Here is a 27411-nt window from a genome sequence, read left to right as displayed (position 1 = left end):
TAGCAAAAGCTGGGCATGCTGAGAAACCCTTGCAAGTTTGAACCTGTACAAATGATGTTTTGCATTTTTTGTCTTTCTTTCTCTGTTGTTATAATCTGGGTACAAACAAAATATATTTTAGGTGAAGATCTAGCTGTAAATTCATAGAATAAAATAACTGAACAAAAGTATATGATCAAATGATACCAACAGAAAGGATTGCAAAGGAATCTTCACCAGCCACCTATACTATTAGATGATCCTAGCTTTTAGGATCTTCTTTTAGTTGCTTAAGTGTTTTCTGATTTCTATAGAGAGGGCTCATACCTTCAAAAGCTTTAGCATTTTCAGATTTGCATCAGAGATCTGAAATTCACTTGGGATTTTCTCTTGTTACAAGGACTCATCTTCTGCTGGAGAGGTGAAAAAGAAAATGCTAAAGACACTCTAAGACTTTGATCACACTTTGCATATGCTCAGCATTTTGGCAGATGAGTTCTCAAAAGAGCCCATCTGTAGTGACCTGCTCCAAAGCGGGACTGCACGGACTGCGTGGAATTTCATCTGTAGTTGCGGCAGCTAGATGCCACTGTGGCACAAAGCACTGCAACTGAAAGCAAAGATTCTTTTTTCCTTCCCTATTCACTGTCTGTCAGGCACACAGGAGGAAGCTGGAATCAAACAAACTTACACACAGACAGCATCAGGGGCTGGACAGGTTCAGAAGGCTTAGCTCATAGAAAGGCCGGGATTCAAAAGACAGACAAGTTGGGAAGGAATGAGAGAAGGAATTAAACTCAAGAAAATACTGGGAAAAGCAGTCTAGGACTATGGGGAAAGACTTAGAAATTAAAGTGAGCAGAAGTCAGGGAGTGGCTCAAGATACTGAAATTTCATATTGCAAAGGGTACAGGCAGAAAAGGCAGGAGAACCCGAGTCCCAGTTTCTCTACAGCTTGGAATAGAAATGGAGAAATTTGGTCTTAAACATTTGTCTCCTGACAATTCACTACCTTAATGACTGACAGACACATCCTGTGGATCTTGCTGTCGATTAGACACAATCATTCTGCTGAATATTTGTATTTTCAAAAACTGAGTGAAGAATGGGAGTTTGAAAAGAAAAAGCAAACCGAACCCAAGAACCTCATCATTCCCATAGCATCCCTGGTAAAAATGTAACTCCTTCAATTGCATTGCTCTCTTTTTATTACCAAGACTCATTTTTATCACCAAGCTGTGTAATGCTTTATATGATTACTTAAATGAACAATAAGAGTCTTGAGCTTAATGTGCTGAAGTTTTGAGTAGCTTATTTTAGACAGAGATCTATAAGAAGGCAGCACACATGGGGAACAACAAAAGAAGAAATTGTACAACACAACTTCTGTCAAACACAAAGTTGTACCATGAAGATGGCTGAAAGGAATCTGAAAAGCTCCCTTTACACGATGCAAACAATGTTAGCCTGTGACAAATGTGCCCCTGAAGAGAAATTAAACAGCTTGTCTTAGAGCTGCTGTTGTAGCCTGAACTTCTTGGAATTACTATTTGATTGAGGGAGAGAGATGCAGTTGCTTTATAAAGCTAAGACACTCAGCAATAGTGCTCTTCCATTTGCCCTTGACAGCTGCATTTTTTTTAATGGCATTTATTTGCTTGGATTTAGCAGGTTTAGTCTTTATTGCTGTAAATTTGTAAAAATGACAAAAATATCATAATACAAATTTACAGAACTGAAGATATGGAGTGATCCCTCTCCTTTCTGAGCTGGGAGAAACCCTCAGAAACAAGGTTGACTAGCAGGAGTTTTCTGATTGAAAACACTGTCAAAAACCCCTTCAGTGAAAGGAACTGTATTTGGGTTTTCAAGTTTGTTCCAAGATATTTTTTGCTGCAGAAGATGTCATGCCGCCCACATTAGACAGCCTCGCAGTTATTAATGCATTGCAGAGACCTTGAAATCTCAATCTGATATAAGGCTACTTCAGTCTGTGTTTCTTCCTACCCCATTATAAACTTGACCTTAATTAACCCTCTTAGTGAAATGGAGTTTGTTGACTCAAGGACAGTTTCATTGAAAAACAATGTTGCAATGTCATTCAAAAGCTAAAGTAAGGCTGCTTTATAAAGGGATTTGTACTAATAACTCTTGAATATTAATAGCTTCTTATGGTATGTGGTTTGTATAAACTTATCTATACAAGCAAGGATTGAGCTTTGTCAGACTTTTTAAAAGTCTACATTTCCCCTAGTGAAACCTGTTTGTCAATCACTACATGGATTTTGTAAAAAAACAAAACAAAACAAAATAGAAAAAAATTAAAATGTAGGCTTAAAATCAAATGTGGCAGATTAATTTCACTAGCTGTAAATCAAAACATTCCCTGAAAAACAAGGATATCTGACTAACACAGTAAATTCTCCTGGAACTTCCTAATGGAAATACTTGTTCCATCTCACATAAGTAGTTGGATAGAGAACAAATATATGGGGCAGATCTTTAGATAATTTCATTTTAAAAATTTTAGGTAATTTCATTTTAAAATCTTCCATGGAAGAGGTGGGTGTTGCAGTGTTGCCAGCTTCACTGCATCACCTGAAGGTCTTGGAACATGCTCAGGGTTGATGGTGAGAAGTGTTTGTTGTAGTATCATATCAGCATGCTGCAAATAGGACGGAAGGTAACAGCAACTGATATTTTACAATACACTTTAAAGGAAGCATATGCTTTCTTAGGAAAATATTTGAGAGCACTTAGAACTAAACTGCTCCATTTGTCCACAGTTTAAAGGTATATGCTTCAGAGCCGATGGTCATACTTTCTTTTTTTTGCCCTTACACATCTCTGTGCTAGTCTTCATTTTCAACAGATATAACAAGCTGTAGTTATTATTTCTCAGATGAGCTAGGAACTGAATAAAGATTATGAGTTAGTTTAACAACGAAAATATTCATACAGACCATGTAAGTAGCTGAAGTTATAAAAAATCCAGTGATATTTTCTGAATGGTATTTGAACATTAATGTTTTTTCCCCCATAAATTAGAACCTATTTTATGGAGGTGCAGTACATTTATTACCTTGTCACAAATTATGTTTTATCCACTTGATTCTGAATAACAGTGTGCATATTGTTGTGGTCTAAACCCTAGCCAGACAGCTTGTTCACTCACTCCCAGTGAGTGGTGCCGGGCTGACAGCAATCGAGGCCCCTTCCCCCCGGGGCTCTCCTCTTCCCCTCTCCCAGAGGGATGTGGAGGAGGACCGAAAGAGTGCAACTCCCATGGGTTGAGACAAGAACAGTCCAGCAACCGATGTACAACACAAATCACCACCGCTACCACCACCAACAACAATGATAAGAGAAAATAACAAGGGAAGAGAATACAATACCACTGGCCAAGAAATGAGTTTGACTCAGAAGCCCCTGTCCTTCCGGGTAACTCCCGGTTACGCCACCCCCCCCCCCCCCCCCCCCCCCCCCCCCCCCCCCCCCCCCCCCCCCCCCCCCCCCCCCCCCCCCCCACCCCAGGCATGACGTGCTGTGGTATGGAATACCTCTTTGGTCAGTTTGGGTCAGGTGTCCTGTCTCTGCTTCCTCCCGGCTTCCCCTCCTCAAAGCCCCATCCAGCCTGGCAACATTACTTGTAATAAAACCAATACAGTTTACCTATTTATATGCTTTTGCCCTGCACTGTTAACTGCACGGACTAGCAAACGTGGTTCATAAACATCCAAACCTCTCATTGCCCTCTTGCAGTGTCTCTTTTCCCTTATATATACAGCAGAAGGAAAGAATACTCAATCTTCTTTTTGTGTAAGCTTCAGTAGAGCAGTGAGAGCTTTTTGCAGTGCACACGGGGACCACCAGTGGCTGTCAGTCTTTGTTTCCCCCACCTGTATTACTTTGTCAGTAGAGTGTTCATCTGTTGAAAATTTTGATATTGGAGGTTTCTCTCGTATGCCTACTAACAGAAAGTAATTTAATTGGAAATTATTAAAAAGGCATTAGATAATAATTTGCTGATGCTTCTGTATTAACAATGACAGAATTATGTAGTGTTGAAAAGGGAAGAACCCTAAAACATAAAGCCAAATGATGAAATTAGCTTATCGTAAAATGCTAGAGAGGTTTACAAGCATCAGTGTGTCTACCTGTCACCGTAAATTAGTAATTCTTTGTCCAGGTCATGCAGACATGTTAGCACAAAATTTGATTTTTCTCATACCAAAGTTGCATGCTATGACCACAACACACAATACTCACAGAAACCTGACTGCTCCTTTTATTTTTTTCTCACTTGAAGGTTTTCCAGATTTTGTGTGTTCACAGCAGCCTAACAAAATTATTTAGGATAAAGCAAAAATTTTCCTTACAGCATATAAAATAATCAGCCTTTTTCAGAATAAGCCTTTATGAAGTTTCTTTGGAATGAAATTGTTTTAATATCAACAAGTCATCCTGACTGTTCTTCCGACCAGATATTTTTAGTATAAAATAGTTAGCAGGTCTGTCATGTATTTTATCATCTAAATACTATGGGAAAAGATGGATTTGAAGATTTCCCACATGACATCCTTGTCTTCCCACATAACATCCTTGTCTCTGAATTGGAGAGACATCAATTTGATAGGTGGACCACCAATTTGATAGTGGATCAAGAACTGGCTGGATGGCTGCAAGCACAGTTATGGGCAATGGCTCAGTGTCCGGCTGGAGACCAGTAACAAGTGGTGTCCCTCAGGGATTGGTGTTGGGACCAGTCTTGTTCAACATCTTTGTTGCTGACTGGGACAGTGGGATTGAGTGCGTCCTCAGCAAGTTTGCCGATGACACCAAGCTGTGTGGTTCGGTTGATACCCTGGAGGGAAGGAATGCCATCCAGAGGGACCTTGAGATGCTTGTGAGGTGGGCTGATGCCAACCTTATGAAGTGTAAGCATGCCAAGTGCAAGGTCCTACACCTGGGTCAGAGCAATCCCAGGCACAGCTACAGGTTGGGCAGAGAAGAGATTCAGAGCAGCCCTGCGGAGAAGGACTTGGGGGTGTTGGTTGATGAGAAAATGAACATGAGCCTGCTTCAGTGTGTGCTTGCAGCCCAGAAAGCCAACCGTATCCTGGGCTGCATCAAAAGGAATGTGACTAGCAGGTCGACGGAGGTGATCCTGCCCCTCTACTCTGCTCTTGTGAGACCTCACCTGGAGTATTGTGTGAAGTTCTGGTGTCCTCGACATAAAAAGGACATGGAACTGTTGGAACAAGTCCAGAGAAGGGCCACGAGGATGATCAGGGGACTGGAGCACCTCCCGTATGAAGATAGGCTGAGAAAGTTGGGGCTGTTCAGCCTGGTTAAGGGAAGGCTGCATGGAGACCTCCTAGCAGCCTTCCAGTATCTGAAGGGGGCCTATAGGGATGCTGGAGAGGGACTCTTCATTAGGGATTGTAGTGATAGACAAGGGGTAATGGGTTCAAACTTAAACAGGGGAGGTTTAGATGGATATAAGAAAGCAATTCTTTACTGTAAGGGTGGTGAGGCACTGGAATGGGTTGCCCAGGGAGGCTGTGAGTGCTCCATCCCTGGCAGTGTTCAAGGCCAGGTTGGACGAAGCCTTGGGTGACATGATTTAGTGTGAGGTGTCCCTGCCCATGGCAGGGGGTTTGGAACTTTATAATCTTAAGGTCCTTTCCAACCCTAATTAGTCTATGATTCTATGATTACTGTACCCCCCCTTAGTGAGCCTTAGAAAACAAGCAAAAAACCCCAACCTAATAAAAAACTCCCTCAATGCCAAATCAACTCACTACTAAAAGGATTCAGTATGGTAAGTAAGCATTCAAACTGGATTATATATTATCTGTTCCCTGCTCTACCATTTCCTTCATGAGGCTTCATCCTGGGACATGATTGAATGACCACCACTTCCCTGCTGTATATAGTTATATGTCAGGAACGGCCAAATTAAAGTACAGCTCTGTGTGATGAAGCTGGGGCCTATGAATCTGAGCAGTTTATGTGTCCAACTCAAGATTCATCATCTTTACAGTATTTATTTGCCATTCTGGCATACACAGAGCAGTATTTACCTTTCTGCTATGACAAATAACCTTTAGGATCTAGGACTCAATTTTTTGAATATGTCAAAGTGTTTAGCAATACTAAAAAAGGTAACATTTCTCTCTGTGGAATGGGAAACTTGTTGATTGATGACACTGTTCTGGAATATTTAACCAAAACAGAAAAGCCTAACACACTGATGGAAATGATCTGTTAGTTAGGTTTTGTTTTTCCTTTCCTCTATCTTCATATAAATTGTGCAAGCTCATTCTGTTTACTTTCTCAGATAGTGTACTGTAAACACATTTGAGAAAATATTTACTTTTTCTACTTACTTTGTATAAACTGTAAAAAGAAAGAGCTGCTTTAAAACCAAAAAAATTCTATACCATAAAGATGGGTAAGTAGCAGAATGCATCTCTCCCATTTTTTGCTATTCTAAGGTGGAAGAACTTAACAATTTTCCTTGGGTAACAAAGTAATTACATGTTTTATTTTAACCTAACTCTATTTTTGGGTGTGAAAATGTGTATTTTTATTTCTAGTACCTGTAAGAATTACATCTCATCTATCCAGCATTAAATATACATTTAGTTATACCCAAAAGTGATACATTTCCCTTTTCAGAAAAGTCTGAATATTCAGAGGTTGGCAGGCTGAAAATAATGTTTTACATATGAGAAGTCCATGATATGCCTCAATTTTTTAGTAGCATAAAGAAGACAAAAAAGATCCCCTGAAAATTAACCGAATACAGAGCATGTAACTTGCTACAGCAATAAGAATTTCCAGCTGCTCTTTCCTGAATGACACCTGACTGGTTTGGTTTGTTGTTTGGTTTGGTTTTGTTTTGTTGTTGGTTTTTTTTTTCCCCAAAAGATGATAAGCTAAATATTTTACAGGTGGACAGTACATTTATCATCCCACACGGGGTAAAGAATATCTCTTGAATAAATACGACCAGGAAAACAAATGGGGCAAATATTAACTCATTTGATGGCATTAAAAGGACAGGCAGCACATATAAGAATTTCTGTGGATGGGAATGAGTCTGTCCTTCTGAAACCACCTCATGAGGAAACAGAAAATTGAAAGGCATTCTACCCAAATAACTGAACATCCCTCACTTGTCTTCTCAAGCCCCATGCTGAACAAAGCTCACTGAAATCTGAGAAGTAGTACCCGCACTATATCTACTATATATGTGTGTGTATATATACACACTGTAGAATGTTTCATTCTAAAGAAATCTGTATTTCTGTCTTCAGGCAAACCTTCCCTGTAATCCCACTGCCTAATTTATTTTTGAGTAAGTGCTGCAGGTACAGATCCTAAGAAGATGAAGAGTAACTTTCCTGTTTTCAGACCCATTATTGTAATCAAGTCAGACAATGCATATTTTTAAGACAACATGTCTTTTAAGACAACATCCATTATTAGGCTAAGAACTGAATTATTAATAAGGATTTTCTTCTTGTTAAGTACCACACTTCCATCTGTGATGCATAGCCACCTAGTGACTAATTTAAATTGATTGAAACATTTATGTGATATATACTGTTAATTACATTTCACCTTCACCAGTTTAACATATTTTGAAGCAACTGTCAAGGATGCAGCACTAACCTGTAATTGGTGGCTGTGAAATGTGTAGCTTTGATAATGACTTGGTGAAAACTGTGCTTATGATTATATTATGAAGTTAAAAGAGTCAAAGGCAGCTCCACCATTTATAAACAGACAAGCACGCATTCCTCTTTGGGAAAAAAATAATTAAAAGTCATTTAACAATTTAACATACTTATATAGAGATTTTTTTCTAGCATGCCTTTTTTTTTAATCTAAGTTTAAAAATAAACTTTTTCTTTTTTTAAAATATTGAAACTAGAACCAGTTCTCACTAAAATACAAAATATTTTTCTCAACTTCAGCTGAAACCAGCAAATTTTCAGAGTTTAAAAGAAGTTGGGTTTGTCTTCTGTGAGGTTAGGTAAAATATATATGATTATTTTTACATTTCTACAATTTTAGGCTTTGCCCAGAACTACAAATACTTACATGTTCCTCACATGTATTCCTATTCTTAATGCTGCCGTTTCATGCGTTTTTTTTCCAGTGTCTTGTACCACATTTCCTAAAAAGAAAAAAAAAAAAAAGAAAAAAACAAAAAACAAAAAACACCTACCAAAATAATATTTGGAGGTGCAAATAAGTATGTGAATTTTGCACATGAAGCTGTCAGGTTCTTATATGCATACAGAATGCTCATAACTCTCTATTCAAACACAGAAAGATTAAAATCTAGACAGTTGCTTACTTATTTTGTATCCCACTACAGATGGGATACAGATTCCTAATTGTAGATGCACATTGCTAGCAAATTTTGTTTACAGCCTTTCATAGTGTGTATTGTGAAATGCACACAAGCACTAGTAATCATGAGTGAAATAAGGAATAGGAATGGGAAACTCACTTATTAACTTCCTCTTCTGCTTGTTTCTTGCACTTTCTTGCAGCAGTTCCTCTGTTCTCATTAGATTCAACAAGTTCACATTTGGACTTGCTAGTGGACTGAACATGAACCAGACAGGTAATCTGGAAAGTGATGATGAGATTTGGATAGGTGATCTCGTGGACTCCTGCTTCCAATAAAATAATTCTACAGCAGGAAAATATGAAGAAGGAATACTATCCAAGACCTCCAGGTAGAGAGGATGGAGAAGGGAGATTAAATAAATAAATGGTCCTGACAGTTCTTTATTCGTTCCTGACAGTTCATGGCTTCTGTATCATTAGTCATGACAGCGCACTTCCCCTCTCTCTCTAGCTTTCCATACATTTTCCAGCTCCTTTCTCACTTGTAAAGCCTTAATGTACAATTGTTTTCGCATTGCTTTTTAGGGTTTTAAATGAAGCCTGAGGTTTGTTTTCTCCCACTGTGAAGCCAGTTTATATTTCCAGGCTGGTAATGAATGAAACTTTGACAGAGTATAAGAAACACTTTAAATTTGCTACTACAGTGTGAAAGATTGTTTCCACTCTGTATTAAATTTTCACTGGGGATTCATTCTGTAATGTTACCTATTTTCTATTCATAATTACAAAAATAAAACCTCTGGTGAGGATGAAAACAAACAGCCCCTTCCCCTAGCTCATTATATTTGACCATTACTTGCTGTGCAGTTTGCAGCATAAAAGTGCTGGAAGGATCAGGAGTAATCTCAGGTAATAGGTGTTGCTTAACAGAAAAAAACACTTCAGAAGTTGCAAGTGATAACGAAAGTGGTGTTTTCTATTACACTGCTTGTATAAAATATTATTTGGTAACTCTGAATCACTACTAAACTGGGAGCAGTTAGTGGTGTATTTCTGTATTATTGTGTCATTCCCATTTTCATGAAGTAGGTTGGGCTTCCAGCTTCCTTGCAACTGGTTCATGTGGAAAACTAAGGCAGTTTCAAATCAGAACTAGGGAACTTTCTTAAGATTTAGGAAAGAAGAGTGCACATCTCTGTTTGGGGACTGACATATGGCTGTTACTGAGCTTAATAAAAGTTACCTCTGAAATTCCTTGCCTTCAGCTCCTCAACAGAGTGAATCCATTGCTTTCCCACCCTGACATTTGTAACTGGCTGAGGCATATCTGTGACAATCAGAATCTGCTTCCACTGCTCAGTAACAATTGCAATCCATTTCTTCTCCTCTTGCAAAACAAACTCAGAGCTTCTCAATGTCCTGAAAACTTCCCTCCTTATCCATCTGCTTTGAAGATCTGCATTGTTTTAAGTAGCCAGTACAATACAGCAGCTCCTTGCCTTTGTGCAAAACTGCAAGGGAGAAAACCAATTTTCCTAAAAGAAACAACAGGAAATATTATTTCCTACTCAAAATACATGACTAAGGTACTATGTGAGAAAAGAACATTATATACGTGCTTCTTATTTTCAGACTGTTTCATAATTCATGTTACTAGACCTCACATTATCAATCCACCCAGCTTGTGACAGCCAGAGATAAGAAGAGAAAGCAGGGTTCATTCTTGGACAGTCATGTTTTAAAAGGTCCTTTTCCCTCTATAAGGGAGACTATGCTAGCAACCCTCTTGATGTTAGGCTCCACAAGCATGATAAATCCAAATAGCAGATGAAATAATTTAGAACACACATATACAGAACCTACAACACACCATCCTCTTATCTGATTTGCATTAACAATGTATTTTTATACTCACCTAGATGACACAGACAGTACTTACAGGGAATACAGAGACTATTGGAGGATACTGGCTGTAATCTCTTCACTTTTGATGAAAGCACTCCAGAGTTTAATAAATCACATTACTGGGAACTTGAGGGAGTCATCTTCTGGTCAGAAGTCTCCCTGATAGTCATTTGGACAAAACTGTAGAAGAAAACAGACTTTATGGTCTATCCCTAATGTTCTAGTTTTGCACTGATTTAGGGTAGTGCGCATCTCCAGAATTCTAACTTTTATAAAATATAACTTCAAGCTCCCTAATAACTTATTAAATGTTATTCTTTGGAGAACTCATCTAATATCTCTCCATAAATCTGTTTCTGAGAATATAAAACATTCTGCCTTTGTATTTGTTCTCTACTACTGAAATTAATTGCAATATGTGTTTCCTGTTCTAAAGAATGTATGTTTCTTGAGCGTTACTAAACAAGTGCTGCCTTTTCCAGCTTGGAGTTACTGAACACTGTATAGGGACAGTATCGCAATCAAACCGCGCAGTCAAGATCACCCTAAAATGTTTAGTCTTCAACTAAAAGAACCCAAATAGAAGTTATTAATAGAAGTGGAAACACAATCAATGTAAATTATGTAAAAGTAAATATGAGAGTATAAGTCATGTAGTCATACTTCATTCTGTTTTAGAATTTCCATCATCTGCACAGTTCATCTCATCAGATGTTGACTTGCTTACCTAACAGTACAAGAATATTAATTGTTTCTAATGATAATTTTCTAATTCCTGACATTGCTCTGTGTACATTGGTTACACAATGCCCTTCCACTGAATGTGTATTTACTTAGTGTTTGCCCGGTAAATTATTCTAATGGGAGGATGTTGTCGTAACAGTGCGTTGAACATTCCATCTCTCTGAAAGTGAAATGCCATAGTTGTTCCCAATTAAGCTGTTTTCCTTAAGTTTTTCAGAGGATGATGTGAAGGGTGGCAATATTGATGAAGATTAATTGGATTGAAACTAACTGTGATACAGCTGTAGATAAGGTTATTCTGCTAGTTAGCAAATTAAAATTGCAGCCATTTAAAAGCTGAGTATGTGAAGGCTTGGCTTTCTTGGTGTTCAGATGACATGTAACAGAAAAAAACAAATCCAGGAGCTACAGGAAATAGAGATACTTCAGTTATGCTGACACTCTTCCACTCAATTTAAGAGCACAGCAAAATTGCAACATTGATTCATAAATTAATAAATAAAAGGTATGTCTCAGTGGATTATTTGGTTTTGTCTAGGAACTTGATAGATCTGTTTAGCTACTGCAATTAAAAAAAAAATATCAAGGGAGCAGAGTTTTGGCTGAGCACTCTCTCTACAGTGCTATAAAGGTATTAAACAATTACAAATGCTTTGGAAAAACAGTTTTTCAGAAGAGATGAATAGACACTTTCTCAGACTCTTTCAGCCAATGACATCAGGTAGGCTTCTCAACCTAACCAAAATTTTACTTGTCAAAATCCAACTGGCAGCATGACTTATAAACCACTATGAAAAAAACAAAATCATCAGAAGAACCCAGAAGAGGCTATCTTTTAGAGTAAATAACTCAAAATCCAAGTAGTCTCCATCATCAAATCAAGTAAATTTAGATTCCAGGTGCTGATTAGTTCCTTTGTTAAAAGACAAATAAAATACCACTCCAGTTTTTCTTCCCAGACATTTGTATACATAACTCATGGTGAACAGCAACTAGAATACAATATTGAAACTTCCTAAAAGCTGTCTAACAGGTTATCTTCTTGACACTGGTAAAAAACATTTGCAGTTTCACCTAAAGATTTAAAAACAACCATAGTATAGGTTATTTTAAGCAGTAAGGAAATAGTCGGAGTAAGTCTCTTATATCTTCCTCTGAATTCATATGTACACACATACATGCACACATGCATATGCACACATATACAAAGATGAGAAGCAGTTGACAACTTGACACATTTATGTTTCAGTTACATAACCTCGGGTATCAAGACTAAAACCAGCTGCAAACTAAAACCAGGACAGCTACCTGGAAAGAAACAAAGCCATTGCAAATATTTTGCATCAGTATTTTACATTTACAATGCAGACACATTTGCTTGTGGTGCCTTTAGCTTTGAATTATAGCACACTGTCCTGGGTTCAGCAGTAGCAGTCATGTTTCTCCTTCGTGGTAGCTGGTGCAGCACTGTGTTTTGACTTCCAGCCTGGGAACAGTGCTGGTGATACCGATGTTTTCAGTTGTTGCTAAGTGATGTTTACCCTGACCAAGGGACTTTGTGAGGCTCATGCTCTTCCAGGGAGGAAGGGAAGCCGTGAGGAAGCAGAGATGGGGAGCCTGACCCAGGCTAGCCAAGGAGGTATTCCATACCACAGCACGTCATGCCCAGGGTGGGGGGTAACTGGGAGTTACCCGGAAGGACACGGGCTTCCGGGTGGGACTCATTTCTTGGCCAGTGGTATCGTATTCTCTTCCCTTGTTATTTTCTCTTATCATTGTTGTTGTTGTTGGTAGCGGTGGTGATTTGTGTTGTCCAGTGGTTGCTGGACTGTTCTTGTCTCAACCCGTAGGAGTTGCACTCTTTCGATTCTCCTCCCTGTTCCTCCAGGAGTGGAGAAGGGGAGAGCTCCGGGGAGGGGGGGGCCTTGATTGCTGTCAGCCCGGCACCACTCACTGGGAGTGAGTGAACAAGCTGTCTGGATAGGGTTTAAACCACGACACACACATTTCTTCCATTACCTAAGTCAGATGATGTCGAATATAGTGTATAAGTTAGTATCGCAACTTCATTAAGCTCCTTATACTCCAGCAGTCAAACAGCCTGACTAGTTAAATAAATTTAGTTTCACATTTGCAACAGTTCTATAGAACTTTGTCATTAGTGTTCACCGCCTTCATATGCTCAAGTATAGAACCTATTCAATCAACTGAGATATGTAGATCTATATATATATTTATACACACATATATTTATACTCACTTCATACTTAGTTCAAGTATTACTAAAATCAATAAAATCATTTGCCATGTATACTTCTTTGTAAGTAGTAAGACCATGACTATTGATCCTCACATACTGCATATATATGCAGCTCATAATGCAGAGATACTATTTACTGCCCAGAAATAAAAATCTGAGTCACACTTTTATGCAAATATAAAACATAGCCTGTAAAGTTGTCACACCTGCTGATACTTGTAAAAACCTTTCTTTCGTAATAAATCAGATGTGAAGAGGTGTACCTCCCACTTTTCAGATTCTTCATTTAGATGCACTTCACTCTTTTCTGTTATTTTATTATTTTCTGATTAGTATTAGAGCTGCTATTACTATCAGCTGTTCATTATGAAAGAAACCATATCCCTGTCACCCTATATAGATCCGGCTACCTCCACAATGCAGTACCCACAGCAACAGCCAGGTTTATCACAGAACAGTATCAGAGCTATAAGAATTTGACAGAAGAAAAATCTGTGACAAGAATATATTACATAAGAGAGAGCTGAAACTAAGAAGCTCAGCAAAACATGGCACTCTGCACCAGGCTCCAGCAGGCAAAACAGCTGGATATGAAAACACAAAATACCTTGGACACAAGGTCTGTTGTTATCCCTTCTCCATCCAAGATGTTTCTATATAAAACCACTTCAGTATTACTACAGTTTGCTCCTCAGCACTTGAGAAGGAATTATTAGTCAGGACAAATTGGCAACTAAATCTGTGGAGCTGCCGCAGGACTGGCTAACTCCTGGGTGAGGACATGGATGTAAGTGTGCAAAGCTGCACACGAAAAGAGTTGTGTCCAACAAACCCTGTCTGAGCTGAGCTGGCACCAAACTCCGAAGTGTTTCCTGAACTATTTACATGAACTAGCTAAATTTTGGGTTAGGACATTGCAGCCACATGCTATCGTGCACAACCGATGACTATACAGAAGATATCTCTCTAGTGGGGGAATAAACCACCTCACTTAAAATTGTAAATTATATTGACTAATATATTGATTTTGGGGTTTAATGTACACAAGCAAGGGAGATCCTTACTTAACTTATTAAATAAGCTAAACATTGTAGGAGAATGTTCAATGAATTTCCTAGGAAATAAGAATATTTCCTGAATACCATTAAGTGGAGAAGGGAAATACACAAAAAGCCATTTAGCATAATAAAGCTCAAACTCTGTTAAGCCTCATGAGGCTTACCACAATTTTCAAACAAAAAGACTTCTCCACTCTCATAAAATTGAAAAACATAATACAAACAAAACAAACAGCAGACATCCATCCACCCAGATCTCTCCCAGATACTTGTTGTTTACTATTCATGCTCTATTGAAATCCATGCAAGAAAATAAAATGGTGATTTAGTGTGTTTGCAAGTCAAAAGAAAAAAACGTGTCTTGTCTTCCTATCTGCCCCATTTTCTTTTGTCAAGTATTCCAGAAATCATACTGGAAACCATGTGCATGCCTGAAGACAGTGTGAGGATTTGGCTTTTTATGAACTGTTATGGCTTGGAGAGATATAGCACCATAAATTTTGGGAAGCTGGAATCTTCCCTATTCCATATCACATTCATAACCAGTTACAAATGGCATTATCAATTAAAAAGAATCAGAGAAGGTAGAAATTTAACTACACTGCAGGCTAAATAACCTCATGTGTTTTACAATTGTGCTAGCCCATAGTTGTGGCTGAAAAAAAAACTGTTACAATTTCTAGCGTCACCCATGTCACTATGGTCTTTGACTTTTAAATATAAATAAAACACATTGACACCAAAGATAGAAATATCTTGACATGGCATTCACACTCTCAATTTGTTTCAAACACAATAGGTAGGCAGTACTGTGATGAAGAGTAAGTTGCAAGTTGCCGGCTGCCCACTTGGAATCCATTTTTCTTGAGGTACTCTGTCCCCCTCCCTCTTGTGCAGACAGAAAGCAGCATTCGGTGTGACTTGTTGAGCTATAGTTCATCTTGAAAGCTGTATTTAGATTGCTACTTATCCTTGTTCTCCACAGGTTGCAAATTCGCTGGCTCAAGTACAACTCTCATGAGATGCTGCAATGTCATTATGAATGTTTGCTTATTAAATGAAAGACTGATTTTAAAGCAAAATCCTTTTTATTAAAAAACAGGTATGCCAAAGCCCCGACTTTCCATTACTAATCAATTTTAACACCACACTTCCCATCTGCTCTGAAGGATAGAGAAATGCTTGTGTCTTTAGTTCCACGGGAAATTTGGTTATCCCCTCACACACCAGCGATACTAAAGTTGCCCTATTATGATTACTAGGACAAGGCATACAGGGAAGCCTCATCATCTCTCTCTTTCCACTTCTACTTTAAGTTGCACAGCTCTGATACAGATGCTGACCAGTATGGCTGAGCAAGACAAGCGTCTGAATTGCCAAGGAACTGCATGTATGCAGCCAGGCAGCCCTCATTAGTATGGGTGGAATCATAGAATCATAGAATCGTTAGGGTTGGAAAGGATCCTAAGATCACCTAGTTCCAACCCCCCTGCCGTGGGCAGGGACACCTTACGCTAAATCATATCACCCAAGGCCTCGTCCAACCTGGTCTTGAACACTGCCAGGGATGAAGCATTCACAACCTCCCTGGGCAACCCATTCCAGTGCCTCACCACCCTTACAGGAAAGAATTTCCTTCTTATATCCAACCTAAACTTCCCCTCTTTAAGTTTTAACCCATTACCCTTTGTCCTATCACAACAGTCCTAATGAAGAGTCCCTCTCCAGCATCCCTATAGGCCCCCTTCAGATACTGGAAGGCTGCTAGGAGGTCTCCACGCAGCCTTCTCTTCTCCAGCTGAACACACATCTCTAATTCCTCTTAGTTGTTCCCCATGCTACGGGCATTTGTATAGAGGCATCTGAGCCAAGCTCCAACTGAAGCCGGCTCATTGGCTGGAGCGGCTGGGATATCTCTACATTGCTCCAAGCATTTATTATAGGTTCTGGCAACTGAATCCTGCACTAAAAATGCTTCCAGCTCAACTTTGGTTATTTACTGATGTGATTTAGATGACTATCAGTACTGACTCAACTTTTTTTCCATGTAAACAATGTAACTACTCTATAGAATAGAAACTATCTAAATACTACAATTTAACTTCACAGGGCAATTCCTTACTAAGCTGTGCTATGTCCCAGAAGGTTTTGCCACTAGATCATTTACTGATGGGCTGTAGGGTAGCAATAGAACACAACCTCCAAAGGCACCAAAACAGATATTTAATCCAAAGTTTCTACCCGTTAATATTTTATAAAAGCCTGGCTATTTTCCACCATCCTGAAAATACTATATTCCATTAATGATAATTGTGAATCTCAGCGGATTCAGATTTTAGTAGCTTCTGGATATTACAATGAGATAATTCCTATGGTGTTTATTAACAGCAAAGATGGAGCTGTTTCTAGCTTAAGACACAGTATCTATTTGTTCCTACTTTTCCAACACCCAATCAGTACAGGGAAGGAAGTGGGTTCAGAACTTAAATTAGTAATGTTACTAAAATAATTCCTTTTTTCAAATACAGAAAGCAGCACTTAGGCTCCAGTTCCCTTGTGGTGTGAGAAGTAAGATGCAGTCCCTTTCTTTGTATGAGCTGAGCCAGCTCTTACAAATGACAGCTCTTCACTCAACCAGGTAACATTAATTGGATATCACAGCCTTCTTTTTTCTGGCCCCATGCAAAACAATATACAAGATGATGGTGCCAGCAACAAAGCAATGGGCACTAAATTAAATTTTCTAGATCAAGCCCAGTAGAAAAACCTTTTCCTGTGCTTTTTCTATGACTAGAAGACTAACCTCCAATGACTTTATTGAATGTCTTTCACAGATATTCGATTATCTAAAACAATAAAACAAAGCAAGGCAGTTTATTGCCTTGGGAACACCAAATTTCCTTCCCCCTTCATTACAGAAGTACTGGAAGCAGAAATCCACTTCTTGCAAGTCCTACAGGACTGGGATGGAAAGAACATAGTTAAGGAAATGTTCAGGATCACTACACACAGAAAAAATTCTTTCACCTTCCTTAAGCCATGAAGTTGCAGAAGAAATTGCACCAAGAAGTTTTCAGCTACTCTTTTTAAAAGTACTTCTATGCTGTTTATATGAGCTTTTTAGCAAGTGTAATGGACTACCCAAGGTGTGCCTAGAAGAGATGCAAATCCAATTGCGTGGGCTGAAAACTGGAGACCTTTCTAAAGTAAGAGTTCCATCACCTAGAAAACAAAGGATTTGGTATCATATCATGTCCTCTAATTCCTTCCAAGAACAGTTTTGTTTAGTTTCATACAGTGGTGTACACTGAAGAGACATCTAAGCTGCATTTGATGAGCAATGATTTCTCATCTCTGGTAGCTTTTGAACTAAAAATATATATTTAAAAATCATTGAATCATAGAATCGTTAGGGTTGGAAAGGACCTTAAGATCATCTAGTTCCAACCCTCCCTGCCGTGGGCAGGGACACCTTACGCTAAATCATATCACCCAAGGCCTCGTCCAACCTGGTCGTGAGCACTGCCAGGGATGGAGCTTTCACAACCTCCCTGGGCAACCCATTCCAGTGCCTCACCACCCTAACAGGAAAGAATTTCCTTCTTATATCCAACCTAAACTTCCCCTGTTTAAGTTTTAACCCATTACCCCTTGTCCTGTCACTACAGTCCTAATGAAGAGTCCCTCTCCAGCATCCCTATAGGCCCCCTTCAGATACTGGAAGGCTGCTAGGAGGTCTCCACACAGCCTTCTCTTCTCCAGCTGAACAGCCCCAACTTCCTCAGCCTGTCTTCATACGGGAGGTGCTCCAGTCCCCTGATCATCCTCGTGGCCCTCCTCTGGACTTGTTCCAACAGTTCCATGTCCTTTTTATGTTGAGGACACCAGAACTGCACACAATACTCCAGGTGAGGTCTCACAGGAGCAGAGGAGAGGGACAGGATCACCTCCTTTGACCTGCTGGTCACGCTCCTTTTGATGCAGCCCAGGATACGGTTGGGTTTCTGGGCTGCAAGTGCATACTGCCGGGCCATGTTCCTTTTTTCATCAACCAACACCCCCAAGTCCTTCTCTGCAGGGCTGCTCTAAATCTCTTCCCTGCCCAACCTGTAGCTGTGCCTGGGATTGCTTTGACCCAGGTGTAGGACCTTGCACTTGGCATGGTTAAACTTCATGAGGTTGGCATCAGCCCACCTCACAAGCGTGTCAAGGTCCCTCTGGATGGCATTCCTTCCCTCCAGGGTATCAACCGAACCACACAGCTTGGTGTCATCGGCAAACTTGCTGAGGGCGCACTCAATCCCACTGTCCATGTCAGCGACAAAGATGTTGAACAAGACCAGATCCAACACTGATCCCTGAGGGACGCCACTCGTTACTGGTCTCCAGCCGAACATTGAGCCACTGACCACAACTCTTCGCATGCGGCCATCCAGCCAGTTCTTTATCCACCAAGTGGTCCATCCATCAAATTGATGTCTCTCCAATTTAGAGACAAGGATGTCGTGTGGGACAGTGTCAAACGCTTTGCACCAGTCCAGGTAGATGACATCAACTGCTCTACCCCTGTCCATCAGTTCCGTAGCCCCATCATTGAAGGCCACCAAATTGGTCAGGCAGGATTTCCCCTTAGTGAAGCCATGCTGGCTGTCACCAAGCACCTTGTTGATTTTCATGTGCCTTAGCATGCCTTCCAGGAGAATCTGCGCCAAGATTTTGCCAGGCACAGAGGTGAGACTGACTGGTCTGTAATTCCTTGGGTCATCCATTTTCCCCTTCTTGAAAATGGGGGTTATATTTCCCTTTTTCCAGTCATCAGGAACTTCACCTGACTGCCATGATTTCCCAAGTAAGATGGCCAGCGGCTTCGCAACTTCATTTGCCAGCTCCTTCAGGACCTGCAGATGGATCTCATCAGGACCCATGGACTTGTGCACGTTCAGAATTTTAAGATGGTCTCGAACCAGTTCCTCTCCTACAGTGGGCACAAGGTCTTCATTCTCACAGTCCCTGCATCTGCCTTCCAAGACTTGGGTGGTTTGGTCAGAGCCTTTGCCAGTGAAGACCAAGGCAAAGAAGTCATTCAGAACCTCAGCCTTCTCCAAATCCTGTGTAGCCAGTTCTCCTGAGAGCTTCCTGAGGGGGCCTACATTCTCCCTAGTCTGTTTTTTATTTGCTATGTACATGTAGAATCCCTTCCTGTTATCTTTAATACCTGTAGCTAAGTTTAATTCTAACTGAGCCTTAGCTTTCCTAACCTGGTCCCTAGCTTCTCGGACAACATCCCTGTACTCTTCCCATGCCATCTGTCCTTGCTTCCACTTATTATAAGCCTCTTTTTTCAATTGAATTCTTGCTTCCACTTATTATAAGCCTCTTTTTTTCAACTGAATTTCCCTCAGGAGCACCTTATCTATTCAAGGAGGTCTCCTGGCCCTCCTGCTGCACTTCCTTCTGGTTGGGATGCAACACTCCTGAGCTTGCAGCAGGTGATTCTTGAATATCAACCAACAGTCTTGGGCCCCTCTGCCCTCTACGGCTGTATCCCATGGAACCTTCCGAAGCAGGTTCCTGAAGAGGCCAAAGTCTGCTCTTTTGAAGTCCAGGGCAGTGAGCTTGCTGCACGCTCTTCTCACTGTCCTGAGGATCTCAAATTCGAGCATCTCATGATCGCTGCATCCAAGGCTTCCCTGTAGTGTCACATTTCCAACAAGCCCTTCCCTGTTGGTGAGCACGAGGTCAAGCATGGAACCTCTCCTTGTCGGCTCCTCTATTACTCGCAGAAGGAAGTTGTCTTCTACGCAACTGAGGAACCTCCTGGATTGCTTGTGCCAGGCTGTACCGTCCTTCCAACAGATGTCAGGGTGGTTGAAGTCACCCATGAGAACAAGGGCCTGCGAGTTTGAGGCTTTTCCTATCTGTCTATGGAGCGCTTCATCCACATGTTCTCCTTGATCAGGCAGTCTGTAACAGATCCCCACAGTAATGTCTCCCATAGCTATATTCCCTTTAACCCTGACCCACAAACTCTCTGTTGACTGTTCACCTGTCCCCAGACAGAGTTCCATTCTCTCCAGCCTATCCTTAACATAAAGGGCAACTCCCCCTCCCCGCCTGCCAGGCCTGTCTTTTCTAAAGAGCCTGTAACCTTCCATTCCAACACTCCAGTCACAGGAGCCATCCCACCATGTTTCTGTGATGCCTATTATATCATACCCCCGTAGACACGCACACATCTCTAATTCCTCTTAGTTGTTCCCCATGCTACGGGCATTTGTATAGAGGCATCTGAGCCGAGCTCCAGCTGAAGCCGGCTCATTGGCTGGAGCGGCTGGGATATCTCTACATTGCTCCAAGCATTTATTATAGGTTCTGGCAACTGACTGGGTGTGTTGGAATGGAATGATGCCCCCCTCCCCCAGCACATCTAGTTTAAAGCCTCCTTGACCAGTCTGGCAAGCCTCTTACCAAAACTGCTCTTACCCTTCTTTATCAGACCATCTCCACCAGCCCCCACTAGACCTGGCCTACAAGCTTGGGTCCCGTGTTCAAGACACCCAAACCCCTGACTATGACACCACCCTTTTAACCAGTTATTAACCTGGCTAATCCTCCTACCTTTTTTTAGGTCTTCCCCTGTACCCTGGAGAATTGATGAAAAGACCACCTGAGCTCCAGAGCCCCTAACTACCTCCCCCAGGGCTCTGTAGTCCTTCTTTATGTTCCCCAGGCTACTACTATCTATGTCCCTAGCACCCACATGTATCACCAGGAGTGGGTAATAGTCCGTGTGACTTACTAGAGCCGGCAGCCTCTCTGCCACATCCCTGATCCGTGCCCCCGGTAGGCAACACACCTCCCTTGAATCGGGGTCTGGCAGGCAGGCAAGTGCTTCTGTCCCTTTCAGTGTAGAGTCCCCTACTACTACGACCGGCTGCTTTTTCCTAGCAGCACCAGTAGAGATCTTCTTTAGCAGTGCATCAGCCAGCTGTTTCTGGCTCGAGTGGGCTTCCTCATTAGCCCCCTGCAGGACAGCAAAGCAGTTCTGCGTGGGGACAGGGGATTTAGAGGGAAGCCCCTTGCTTTTGGTTGTCCTTTTCCTTCTTTTTTTTTTTTTTGTTGTTTTTTTTTTTTTGTCACTAATTCCCAGCTTCCCATGTTAACGGCCTCCTTCTTTCCTTCATGAGCTGGAGGGGAAGCTTGAGGCCCTGCACAGTTTGGGCGTGGAACAAGCATTCCTGCTTCCTCTCAGCTTCCCTGACATCTCGCAGCCTATTGACAGCATCCCACAGCTCAGCCAGCTGCTGCAGGAGGACCTCCACCAGGGAGCACGGAGTGCAGCCCTGCCCATTGCGCACCCTCCCCTCACCAGACCAGCGCAGGCACTCTCTACACCCTGAGTTCTGCACTGCACCCTCCCCTCTCGTCGGCTCTGCCTGGGTGCCTACGCTGGCCACCGCCGGGGCAGCCAGAGCAGAGCTCCCGGACCGGGCCCTGATCATACGCCGAGTGCTCACCATCCCGCTCGAACTGCCACGCAAACCGCTCTGTTCACCGCTCTCCTGGTCGCCCGCGCTCCCTGGGGCAGGTTTTTACCCAGTCAGGGCTGGTGCCGCTGCTCCTGGCTCCGCCCCGTGTGAGTCAGCTGCTCGCTGTCGTCAGCTGAGCTGCCGGCTCCTGGGCAGGTCCTGTCGAGGACTTGAGGCTCCCTCGGTGGCTCTTGTCGCTCTGAGTTGAGGCTCCTGGACGCTGATCCCCCCCTCCTCCGGTGTTGAAGGCGTCCTCTCTCGAGCTACTCACCTCAACAATTGAAAAATGTTCAATATCCATTTACATTCATGCTTACTTGTCACTAGAAATATTGGTAATGCACATAAAACCAAATACATTTCATTTTCAAGGCTAAATCTTCAAAACTGAAATGAGTGCAGTAGTTAAATAATTGATGCAAATGTTCATTAATGAGCTTATTTTAGCAGCAGATTTTAGCATATAATGCCTTCTACATACATAAAAAAAAACCCAAACATATTTAATCCTTTGATTTCCTGTAAGAATATTATTATTCTAAACACACTTTATATGAAATACATGCATTATATGTAAAGATATTTTGGATAGTGTGTCTACATATATGTATTTAATTTTTTATACATAAAATTACCTTCATCTACTTTTCACTTGGCACCATATGGCACATTTATGTGCAATACTAATCCCAGTCTGAAGACATATAACAACCCATTTGTCATCACTCTAATGTTTCATAGATGTTTGCAATATCTTGATTATATTTCATTGCTAAATATGATCTTCCTTTTATATATACTTTTAAGTTCCACATGACAGTACAGGTGTTCAGGCCTTGATCTAACACTCAGATCAGTAAATAAAAGCATTTGTTTACCTAAATGAAGCAAGTCCAGTCCTTCAGAGTGCAAACAATTCTTTCCCCAATAAAATCTGCATTTCAACACACAGCGAGTGGATTCTTTATTTCAGAAACCTTTTAAAAAATACTTCTGCTTGGCAATTAAAGCATTCATACACTTCCTTAAGAAATTACTTAATTTAAAAGGAGAAAAATCATTTTCTTAATCTTTGCTTTATATTTTTGTTTGTTAGTTTGGCACTATTTCTGCACTTAATTCCAACGTCAGTAAAAGGAAGGTTTTTGTCACAGAATAAATAATAGATTCCTTCTCTGTCAAACACACAGAGACACAAAAATAACCTGACAAGTTGTTTTCAAAAAGAAACAAGTAACCAAGTTACTCTTTTTTTTTTTTTTTTTCTACTTAGTGAGGAAAGGGAAGAGGAAAGAGAAGACAAACGGGTAAGTATTCTGCCTTATTTCAGAATTCAAAGTGTTTTCAGAGTAGTGATGATGACCAGGAGAGCATCAGCAAGTCAGATTGAATGGGTGGGTGGAAAATTGATAAGGTACAAGAATAAAGCAAATATGCAGGGGCTTTTACTTTCCTCAAATATTTTGCAGTACTCAGCACAAAATGATCTTAAGTAGTAATTCTGATGTAACAGCTGATCAATTTTATAGATACTAAGCATTTTGCCCTGTTGTGATCACTGACATACAGGGACCTTTTATTCCAGATGAGAACTCTGGTTTTGACCACAGAAAGGATTCATAAAAATCTCATGTTTAGGCAGACTCTTACATGTGATGGTCAATTAATCATTCAGACAAGGTAGAAAGTTACTAAGGGTTGGATTAAATATTGTCACAATGTGTGTACAAGGGAAAACAGATACAGAGCATTTGACTGATGATACTCGGCAAAGCTGTCACATATCATGAAACAGAGAGGTGATAATGGCAAAAATGATCATTAATTAAAACACAGAACTGAAAGATGCTTATCTAGGATGCCATTAGCTACAAAAGTGCCTGGGGTGAAGCTGAAGGATATACATACAAAGAGCTGTGTCTGGCTTCTACAGATCCTGTCACTGGTAAGGATTTTGCTTCTGAAAGATAAGGAACTGGCAGAAGAGATAACTCACTGGATGAGGCACTTCTCAATTTGCCTTCTGACTAGGACTACAGCAGAAAATAAATATGGAATGAATACAATGTGTTACAAATTCAGGGATACATCTAAGTGTTTCCCTATAAGAGATTTTTTTCTTTAAATACTCGGAGTAATAAGGGCTTTTACTTCTAAAAGTGAACATCTTACAGAGTATATTACACTCAGGTATTTACGTAATTTTATATATCGAGTTGAATGTTACAGGTCTAGGAAGAAAACAGCCCTCCACCAAAAAAAGGATGAGATCATCACCGATTTTCCCAAGAGGATTTTGAGTTTTATATATACATGAAAGAATTTTTGTGTGTGCATATGTATGTGTAGCTGAGTTACATTTTGAGTACAGCCTAACATTAAGAAACATATTGTTACACACCACATTGCTTTAAATGTAAAAGCACACACACCTGAAACAATCTTAAAATACTCATATTAATCTTGACATACATTCACAGCATTTATCAGTAAGTAAACAAAGCTTTTATACTGGGCAGAAAAGTGCATGACAGCGAAGAAATCACTTATTTAAAGAACTAATTGTTAAAAACCAAAGAAACACTCTATGTTCTTCTGTCCATTCAAAGATGCTTTAGATCTTTGTAACATTGAGCTGACTTTAAGCAGAATGCCAGGTGCTTGATGAATCCAAGTGTGACATGATTATTCAATTACATCTGTATCACTCATACATGTATCAAGTTGCTTCCAGGTCTGCAGAGCCATCCAATACAAAATTTTAACTTTTTTGCATATTTTTTTCATTAAAAAAAATGAGGTATTTGGTCTTCTCATCAGAGATCTAAACTTGTTTTATAATTTATTTACATATCTCAGAGGAAGGAAAAGGTGCACCATAATGATGATATAAGCACTTTCTTTTTTTTCTTGTGATGGCTGGTATAACCTATACACAGCATCTGTGAATAAATGTTAATTTCTAACTTACATAGCTGCACAGGTAGGAGAATAAGTGAAAAAAGAACTTGTTCTACCATGCAGTAGCACTCCTCTTACTCCTCTGCAAACTACCAATAGCTCAACAGCTACATTAATGAACTCCTCAAGACTGCCAGGAGGATTAAGCAGTAGAAAGAACGTTCACGCAGAAATGACATACTCCTGATTTCTTTAGGTTAGAATCTAACTGAATAATATAATTCAAAAACTTACCAAACAACAACAGAGATTGGCCATCATATTTGGAAACTGTTACTCATGCTTTTAAGAACAATTTAAAAAATAGAGGATTAACCCTTTAACAATTTATTTACCTTTTCATTTAAGATTTTTTTACAAACTATTTTTTGTAAAGCTATTTCTTGAGACTTAGTGGCAACTCTAATCTTGCCTTTCAAATGGAAGAACTATAAATGTATAGATACATGAAGGAGATAAAGACCAGCATTTAAAATTTAAAATCCAACAGCAACAACAAAATATTCCCAATCCTCACTCTAAAAAATTATATCCATGAACTATTTTTCTCAAAAAAAAAAAAATACAAAAAAATAAAAAGGACCAAAATGGAATATGTGACTGACTTTGCAAAAGTATTTTTTCTAAAATTGGAAAAATATAAATCCTAGCACAGCTATCACTAAAACAGATGTCAAAAGTGAGGCTGGATCATTGGTTTAGGTGAATGTACAAGCAATTATTTTGTACCTGCCCTCTTCACAAGGAATGCAAGGGGGAACAAAAAAAACCCCATAGCCTGAATCAAATAAAAATCAAAAAACCACAAAGTAATGTGCTAAGTCTCTGAAATGCTGTAGGAACACGAGCACTGAACTGAATTTCTCTAGCAATTCAAATGTCATGCAAAAGCAATGAATACATTTGTGGCGCTGCAGACAAGCTTTTTAATATAACTAATAAACAGGTACAATACAGAAGCACTAGTGTGACACTGCAAAAAACACCTAAAAAATTATATACAGATTTTTTGCCTCTCTCTCCACAAAGCTCATTTCTTTAAACTGCAAATAAGAATCAGTAATGTTTACCCCCCACAAATCTTGGGAGCTTTAGTGCCTGGATCTCCTTTTCCCAGAGTGGTACAGAGCTCTTGTTACACCATTACTCACTGATATGAAGTTGGCCTGTTGGAACAGAGTAGTATTTCTTATCTGTCCTCAATATTGTGTGTATGCATCTGCTGGTCTCTCCTATATATAGTTATTATGGGAATAAGAAATACTGATTTCTGTGCTATCAGTGGAGCTATTATCAATAGCCTACTGAAGAGTTGTGGAACACAAGCTAAAATCCAATTAATTTTTAAAGGAAATTATCAATAGGAATGCTACCAGCTATAGACAATATGTCTCAACATTCTCAGGAAAGTCTGTTTCCTACACCAAAGAGCAGACACACACATGCACACCTCCTAGCCAGAGCAAGGAAGACATATCCATTCCCTGCAGACAGCTGCTGGAGACTTACCAAAGGCACAGGAGAGATTCATTAAGGTAGCTTCTGCCAGAGAAATGCCATGAAATTAATAACTAGTTCATGTCAGCAGCAGTGAAGTAGCATCGGAATAAACACCTGAAGCATTGCCCTCTCTTTTTAAATCAAAACTTTTATAGTAAAAGTGTTCCCAGGCAAGCAGATGTTTCACTGAGGCATCCCAGTAACCAGGGTTCTTTTATGTTTGCTTCCTTATTTGAAAGTTGAAATATCAAGACATAAACTTAAACAAGCCAGCCCAGCTCATCTTCAGAACAGAAGTTCACTTTGGGTACAGACACATCTTCCTTTCAAGGAAAACTGATTATTTTGACCTGGAACTGACACTGTAATCAAAATAATTTAAGAATAAACATGTAAAGATTTTACCAATCTCGTATTCAATTCTGTACTAACAGCCAGTGATGTTAACAATAGGATTATTCAACTCTTAACAGCAAAAAGCAAAATGAAAGTTCAGCTGGTATCTTCCTCCAGATCTATACATGGCACAGTACTTCTTACACGGCTATGCCCTTGGGGTGAGGACTTTTTCTGTGGCTACACAAATTCCAGGACAGCTTGACCCTTGGCTCTGACCCAGATTCCCAGTCACTGCCAGAAACAAGTTGATCAAGGGACTGAGGGGTGTAACACTCCCTGACTACACCTCACTGGTGTGGGCTGATCCTCTGCACTGCAGGAGGAGAGCTCTGAGGGATGTGCCATGGAACCTTGACACCATGAGGACCATGGCAGCTGCTCTGCTACAGGGTGCATAGCCGGTGCTTCACACTCAGATTTACTTGCTTGCGAGGCACAAAGGACCCATCTTAGATTCAAGACGGAGAGAGCAAGATCCAAGCAGCATAACACAACAGACAACTAGAGAAATTTATCTTACCTATTATGCTGGAGCCAAGGGTTCAGCCACCCATCCCACCTGTCACAAACTTTCTACTGCTGCTAATACAAGAAGCAACTGCAACAGCTGTTGCTTCATAATCGTGACTACAGACATTACCAGCAAACCATTATATAGCTACAGGGATGATTAAAACTTGCCATCTTAGCTATAGGGTACATA

The 27411-nt window shown here is 40.3% G+C and overlaps 1 long non-coding RNA gene across 1 annotated transcript; it reads right to left on the bottom strand.

Moving 5' to 3' along the window:
- Positions 1-9816: 9816 nt before the first annotated feature.
- LOC134173327 (uncharacterized) lies at positions 9817-26633 on the bottom strand. The gene is made up of 3 exons (XR_009968204.1): positions 26319-26633; positions 10292-10437; positions 9817-9887 (listed from the first exon to the last, which is right to left on the bottom strand). It is a non-coding gene; the product is annotated as an uncharacterized LOC134173327 (long non-coding RNA).
- Between the last annotated feature and the right edge of the window lie 778 nt (positions 26634-27411).

The sequence above is a fragment of the Pezoporus occidentalis genome, unplaced genomic scaffold (assembly GCF_034315485.1).
Source record: "Pezoporus occidentalis ecotype Australia unplaced genomic scaffold, CSIRO_AGI_Poc_V1 ctg51, whole genome shotgun sequence".
In the NCBI taxonomy this organism is placed as follows: domain Eukaryota; kingdom Metazoa; phylum Chordata; class Aves; order Psittaciformes; family Psittacidae; genus Pezoporus; species Pezoporus occidentalis.
This window is presented reverse-complemented; position numbering and strand designations above follow the sequence as displayed.